The 6731-nt window shown below is 36.9% G+C and overlaps 1 long non-coding RNA gene across 1 annotated transcript; it reads right to left on the reverse strand.

Moving 5' to 3' along the window:
• Window positions 1-370: 370 nt before the first annotated feature.
• On the reverse strand, window positions 371-1148 carry LOC124351142. Its single transcript, XR_006921397.1, has 3 exons — window positions 845-1148; window positions 525-778; window positions 371-460 (listed from the first exon to the last, which is right to left on the reverse strand). It is a non-coding gene; the product is annotated as an uncharacterized LOC124351142 (long non-coding RNA).
• Between the last annotated feature and the right edge of the window lie 5583 nt (window positions 1149-6731).

The raw sequence follows: 6731 nt of genomic DNA on the forward strand, positions 1-6731 counted from the left end.
CCAATTGGATAAGACATCTGTCAAAAATAAAACAATTCGTTGTCTTATGAGAAATTCGCTATTTTTTTTTAAATCTACGTTCATTAAGAAATCTGTAAGTTTGTTTTTATTTGTTTAATTGTTCTCAATATTTTAAATGGATTTTGTTGATCAACAGGGGAAAAAGGGAACAGAACAAACAGGGAAAATCACTAGCATCTTTGTCTTCTTTCTTGACTTTTCCAGTTTTTCACTCAAAGCCTGGTTCACATCTTGTTTTTCGCCATTTTCGTTATTACATGTTATTTCATCATTTGGCTCTGTAAATAAACGTCAAATAAATTAGACAAAATTTTATGATTATAAACAAATTGGATGATGAAAAACTTGCCATTATTTTTCACTTGAAACTTCGCTGGGTTTTGTGTCCTTTCAAGGGAATCACTCACAAATGGTGGCTTGTAAGAATGGCTGTTGCTACCTGTAAGAGTAGCATATATGAAATTTAAAATATCGCTTTAGTTATGTAAGTGTAGTATGCCTACCAATAATTTTCTCAATTTCATTGAAGAATTTTGGTTTCTTCTTTGTAGCTGATGCACCGCTCCCAGTTTGGTATTTTGAAAGGAATGTCCTATATTCTTTACGTAGATTCTCCCACTTGTTCTTGCATGTTTGGCCTTTTCTGAACCACGAACTGCAAAACCAGCTTCCTCTAACCCATTTGCAATAGTATTCCAAATTATTTTCTTTCCTGTTTTGGTATCACACAGGGTCTCCCAATTTTCTTCCAAAAGATCTCAAATATAGTTACAAAACACATTCAATTAACATGTCAAGATATAAATAAGAAATAAAATCTCACTGAGGAAAACTTCTGTAGCTTCATAATCAATGGAAAGCTGATCAGCGCTTTTTCTCCCATTCCAAATTTCTATCGGAGAAACATGTTTATCAGAATTATTATTCGTGATAATTTCCATCTTAAATTACTAAAAATTTCAAATGAAATACCATAGCAAAAGTTACACTGAAATAGAAATGCCAAAATAATGAAAGTCAGCAAAACACTGTTGCAATATCTTTTTTATTGCAACACAATTGATACATAAATTGTCGTCTGGCAGGGCAGTTGAACTATTAGACCTCAACGGTGGTCACCGTTGACAAAATTCAACTTTTTCAGTTGAACTCAAAATTCTGGTTGTCGCCAAAACGGCCACCAGTTGAACCATCTACCGGGGGATTGACGCAAAAACATATTTTCATCAACTGCAGTTGAACAATAGTTGACGCCAAAATGCGCCCTAAGACCGACGAGAATGATTAAGGCTAAACAATGTATTGATAACGGACAGATCATACAATAAGGTGAACTAATAATATTAAAAAATGAGACGATAAATAAGTGAGACAATACTATTTGTATGGAGAAAATATGGTAGCGGGCTGAGCGGTTAGGCTTGTCGAGAAACGGCAAGTTTCGAGGTACAGTTGGAAAATGGCACTTAGCTTAAATAACAGGCACTGAGCACAAGGGAAAATATAACTAATACAATACCAAAAAGGAGAGTGCGACTGGAACACAATGGTAGTGTGAATGCCGTGGAAGAATGCAGTGCAGAATAACATTTACATACAGTTTTTATACTAATTCTGGCTGCACGGTTAGCATAGACCTAGAGAGGAAGTATAGGGAGCAGACATGTTTAGGCCTAGAGAGGATAGTATAGGGAAACGTGAGCAGAAACGTTAAAACATGGTCAGAGCGGAGACGGACGAAAAGGGAGTTTGTTATTGAAAAGCGTTGAAGGAAAAAGGAAAATATATTTATATAGTGTCATAAAAGATAAAAGTACGCCTAAAGTTAAAATAGCAAAAAGGGAAAGGGGATAGTAAAAAGGGAAAGGGATGGTGCGAGTTGGCGGCAGAGATGGGGAGAGTTGGCGGCAGATGGGGCACGTTGGCGGCAGAGATGGGGCGAGTTGGCGGCAGATTCAAATGGTAGCAGCCTCCTCTGGTATGAGATGGAGTATAGCGGAAGCGACATCTAGTAGTCGACGTTAGAGATTGTCATGTAGAAAGGGGAAGTAACAGAAAAACGGGAGTCGACCGAGCTTTCTGTTACATCGCTCCCGGCCCTATGAGATTACGTCACGGAATCTAAACATCAGACGGATCGTATTCGGAATGATTCTGATCATCATCCAAATAGTAAGATCCTTTGAAGTGGTCAAATTTTTCTCTTAAATATTGCAGCAGTCTCAAAGCTCCGCAACAATTTGTAGCGATGCCAATGGCCACGCCGAAAATAAGAGCACAAATTAGAGTGACGATAAGAAGGAAGAGACGGAAATTCCCAAAAGCTGTGTTGGTTTTTTCAATCGCCGTAACAATGATGTTGGATGCACCAATGGTAGTATCTTGTGAAGGTCCTTTTGCAGAATGTTCGTTGAATGAGGCCGTCAGGTCGGCTATGATATCCATTGGGCTGGTCTGTGAGTCAGCATACGCAGGATTTGAACGTTGATGATATTCGAAGAAAGTAACATCAGTGTAGCGAAAAGCGTCTGCCAAATCACGTCGAGGAACGACGAGAGAAGTCTCAACAGGCTCCCAAGTATTATTGCAGAAGGCGTGGAGACGATCATTAAAATTCACTGTCCCGCTAGTTCAATAACAAGAAGTGAAATTTGTCAGTTCCCATCCGGTCCGGCTGACAGTGAAATTTTTTGAAGCGAGGCTGTGCGCCACAAATAGTGATTTCAGTAGTAAATTTGACAGGAATGGGTGTGCACTGAATAGCTGACACATCCGGTGCTGTTAGTACTACTTGCGCATGTTTGATGTGATGTTGTTCTTCGGATGATGCGAATTAAATCGTTTTCTTTGATGAACAGTTAATAATGATGAGGTGCAACATGATTTGGGATTAATGGAATACGCGTTTAACATATGCAGCGTAGTTGTAAGTAAATGAATTTTAAGTATAGGAATAAGTAATAATAAATAAGTAAGTTAAAAATAGTAAGAGGAGGGGGCGGGGAAGAGAGCCGTGAAAAGAACAAGGCAAAAAAAAAGGACATATTTTTATCATAGAAAAAAAAAGTGAAAGGTATAATTAACACAATATTGAGGACACCTGGCTGTTTCCTTTCCCCCAAAAAATGTTTTACCAAAATACGGAAGAGAAAAATAGAGAAGGTAAAAAGGCAATTGTCGGGGGAGTTGGACATTTTTTCCGCGAACTTATCGGTGGATGATGGGAGTGTGAAGGAAGTAAACAATATACCGATGGGGCATATGGATTTTAGTATCTTTTCGGCTTTCGACGAGTGGAGGAGTGTGTTGAGAGATGTGGAAAAAGGTGCATATAAATATATATCCACCCAAAAGATTACAAAGAGAAAAATGTTTCCAAGTTCATTGACGTGATTTGTGTGAAAGTGATATGTGAATATATGAGATTGCATGGATAGTAGGGTGTTTTTTTATTGTTTTTTTTTGTTTTGATTTGTTTCGTTTGGTCAGGTATCGCTATGCATTTGATTGTAAATGGCAAGTATGCATACATTTTTTGTTGTTGTTTGCTATTTTTTTAAATATATTTTGATTATTCTTTTTACTCTAATCATTTTTTTTCTACTGTTTCTTTTTTTATGTTTTCTTTTTTTTATGATAAAATAATACCCTGATAAGCTACAAGTTAAATCTACACCAAATTGAATAATTTTTTACAAATTCAAATTTTGAAGCACTTAGCAACTGAGTTATAATTTACTGGCTTAGCACATAGCAAAAAAGTGCAAAACCCAGTAATGGATTGTTTCTTTTTGATTTTTTTTTTTTTGAAATTCTGTTAGTTCTAGTATTTGTTAGTTCTAGTTTTTCTGTTTTTTAGAAGTTATTTTTTTTTGTTGAAATGGTTTTTGACTGATATTTTTTCTTAAAAAATATAATCAATATGCATACTTTCAAAAGTATGCATATTGATTATATTTTTTTTTTGTGAAGAACTATACTAAACATATCTTTCTAATACATTTTTTTTTCTAAACTTCCGCAATTAAACGCGATTTCGGCTTGATAGCCGACCTCGGTCGTAAACGCGGACGTTCAATAGGGTTTGGAATATTTTCGTTATTGTTAATAATTGTGACGACGGGAGATAAGGGACGGGGGTTAGGTATGTTTACGGGTGGGTTATCAAATTCTATTTCGTCCTGATTGAAAAGAGGAATATCTACGTCGTCGTTTAGCTCGACTGAAATATCATTACTAGGTATATTAATTACAGGGGGATTGAAATCAAGAGCAGGTTCAGTCTCTACTGGATCAACAGAGTTATTTTCCTCAATACTTTCAATATCAGATTCATCATGGGAATCCCAATCAGTCTGAGTGGCTATTTGTTTACGAAAACGTTCTCTCGGTTCGACTGTTGACTCCATGTCAGGCATGGGTTCATCAGTCCATAACATCGTTTCGAACAAAGGTTTAAGTCTATTACTATGCACAAGTTTAATTTGAAATGAACTATCAGCTATTTCGACTGTATGATTATTATTTACTTTGATAACTCTGTACGGGCCCTTAAATTTGGAAGTAAATTTTTTATTATCGCCTTTTTTTACTTCCCTTATATCTAGTAAAACTCTATCGCCCGGTTTGTAATTATGAAGTAAAGCCCGCTTATTGTACTGCTCTCTTTGTCGTTCCCGCGCTTTTACATTATATTCATGCGCCCTTTGAAAACTATAGCGGAGTCTTTCCAAAAAGGAATCGACGTTATTAGAGGAGGGGACTGGTTCTGGGACCGCCCCTAAAATTTTATTAATGGGAAAGTTGACATCGCGACCAAAACACATGTAATACGGGCTCTCATTTGTAGAAGAATGTATTGATGAACGGTATGCAAAGCATACTTCACCCAACACATCCTCCCAATTTTCATGCTGCCCGTCAACTAATTCTTTTCGTAACATTGTCGTCATAGTACGATTAAAACGCTCGGTTTCCCCATTACTAGCTGGGTTATAAGATGTAGTAAAACGTTGTTCAATATTTAACTTTTGACAAAAGTATTTCATTAATTTAGAAGTGAAATTTGGGCCTCGATCGGATACAAGCGCCAGAGGCGGTCCGTGCATTAGAACAATATTTTTATATATACATTCCGCAGTTGTGCGAGCCGTTTGATCAGGCAAAGCGACTGCCGTCACGAATTTAGTAAAATAATCAGTCATTACACATATACAGTTATTACCGTTTGGCGAGATGGGGGAAATTGGGCCTAAAAAGTCTATACCAATTATCTGAAATGGAGCTTTAGCTAACTCATGAGGAAAAAGATAAGCTCGCAGCTTAGATTTTGAGTTGGCGATACATATTTCGCAAGTTCTACAATATTCTTTTACATCAGGCAAAATTGTCGGCCAATAATAACTAGTTTTAATTTTTAAATAAGTGCGTAAAAATGCTAAATGACCTCCTGAAAGTTGGCTATCATGCATTTCTTTTAAAATAGTAGGCCTAAGAATGAGGGGAAGAACGACCTGCTGGCAAGGCAAATTTCGCCTACTTTTTTCCGTCGGTTCATCGATCCGATAGAGTATGCGATTCTTTACAAAATATAGCTCAATTTCTTTCGCCCATATAGGCCGTTTCTTGTCGTCTTTTTCCGAGAGAACTCCATTCTCAAGATAATTATTTATTGCTTGGCAAATGGGGGTCAGCTGCTTGGCTAGCCCAAATATCAATTTCTGAATTTTCTATTCGAATATGAGAAACGCGAAGGCGTGAAAGGCAATCCGCATTTTGGTGAATACGGCCAGGCCTATACTTTATTTTGTAATTAGTGTCCGCAAGCAAAATAGCCCATCTTCCCAATCTCCCATTATTATCTTTTTGATTTTCTAGCCACTGCAAGGGTCGATGGTCACTAATGACGGTAAAAGGTTTGTCAGGCAGGTAGTGACGGAAATGTTTAATAGAAAATACGACGGCTAAAGCTTCTTTTTCTACTGTAGCATATTTTTTCTCCGACGGCTTTAGCTGTCTACTAGCGTAAGCGATCGGTTTCTCAACACCATCTTGTATTTGTGAAAGAACTGAGCCGATTCCATAATCGCATGCATCAGTAAATAATAGAAATTCAAGGTTGAAATCAGGATATGCCAAAACGGGAGGCGTGACGAGACAAGTACGCAGCGTGTCAAACGCCTTTTGGTCAATATTATTCCAAATAAAAGAATTTTTTAACGCATCTTTATGTGTTTTTGCCGTTAAAGGTTGTGCTATTGTGCCAAAATTTGGAATAAAGCGCCTATAATAACCAGCAAGCCCTAAAAACGATCGTACTTCGTCGGCTGATACCGGCGTTTTATAATTAGTTATCTTTTCTATTTTTTCTGCATCTGGGCCTATTCCAACTCGCGAAATAATGTGACCCAAATATTTAACAGATTTTTTTATAAATTGACATTTCTTTAATTTTAATTTTAATCCCGCATTTTGTATTAATGTAAAAACTTCTCTAATATCTTCAATATGGCTTTCGAACGTATCGGAATAAATAATGATGTCATCCAAATAGACTAAAGCTTTAACTCCCGAGACGTCTCTCAGAATATAATTCATTACTCTTTGAAAGGTGGCTGGCGCATTACAAAGCCCGAAAGGCATTCTAATAAATTCATAAAGGTTGTTTTCTACGATAAAAGCAGTTTTTTTCTTTCGACGGGTCATCTAAC

The sequence above is a fragment of the Daphnia pulicaria genome, chromosome 7 (assembly GCF_021234035.1).
Source record: "Daphnia pulicaria isolate SC F1-1A chromosome 7, SC_F0-13Bv2, whole genome shotgun sequence".
Classification (NCBI taxonomy): Eukaryota; Metazoa; Arthropoda; class Branchiopoda; order Diplostraca; family Daphniidae; genus Daphnia; species Daphnia pulicaria.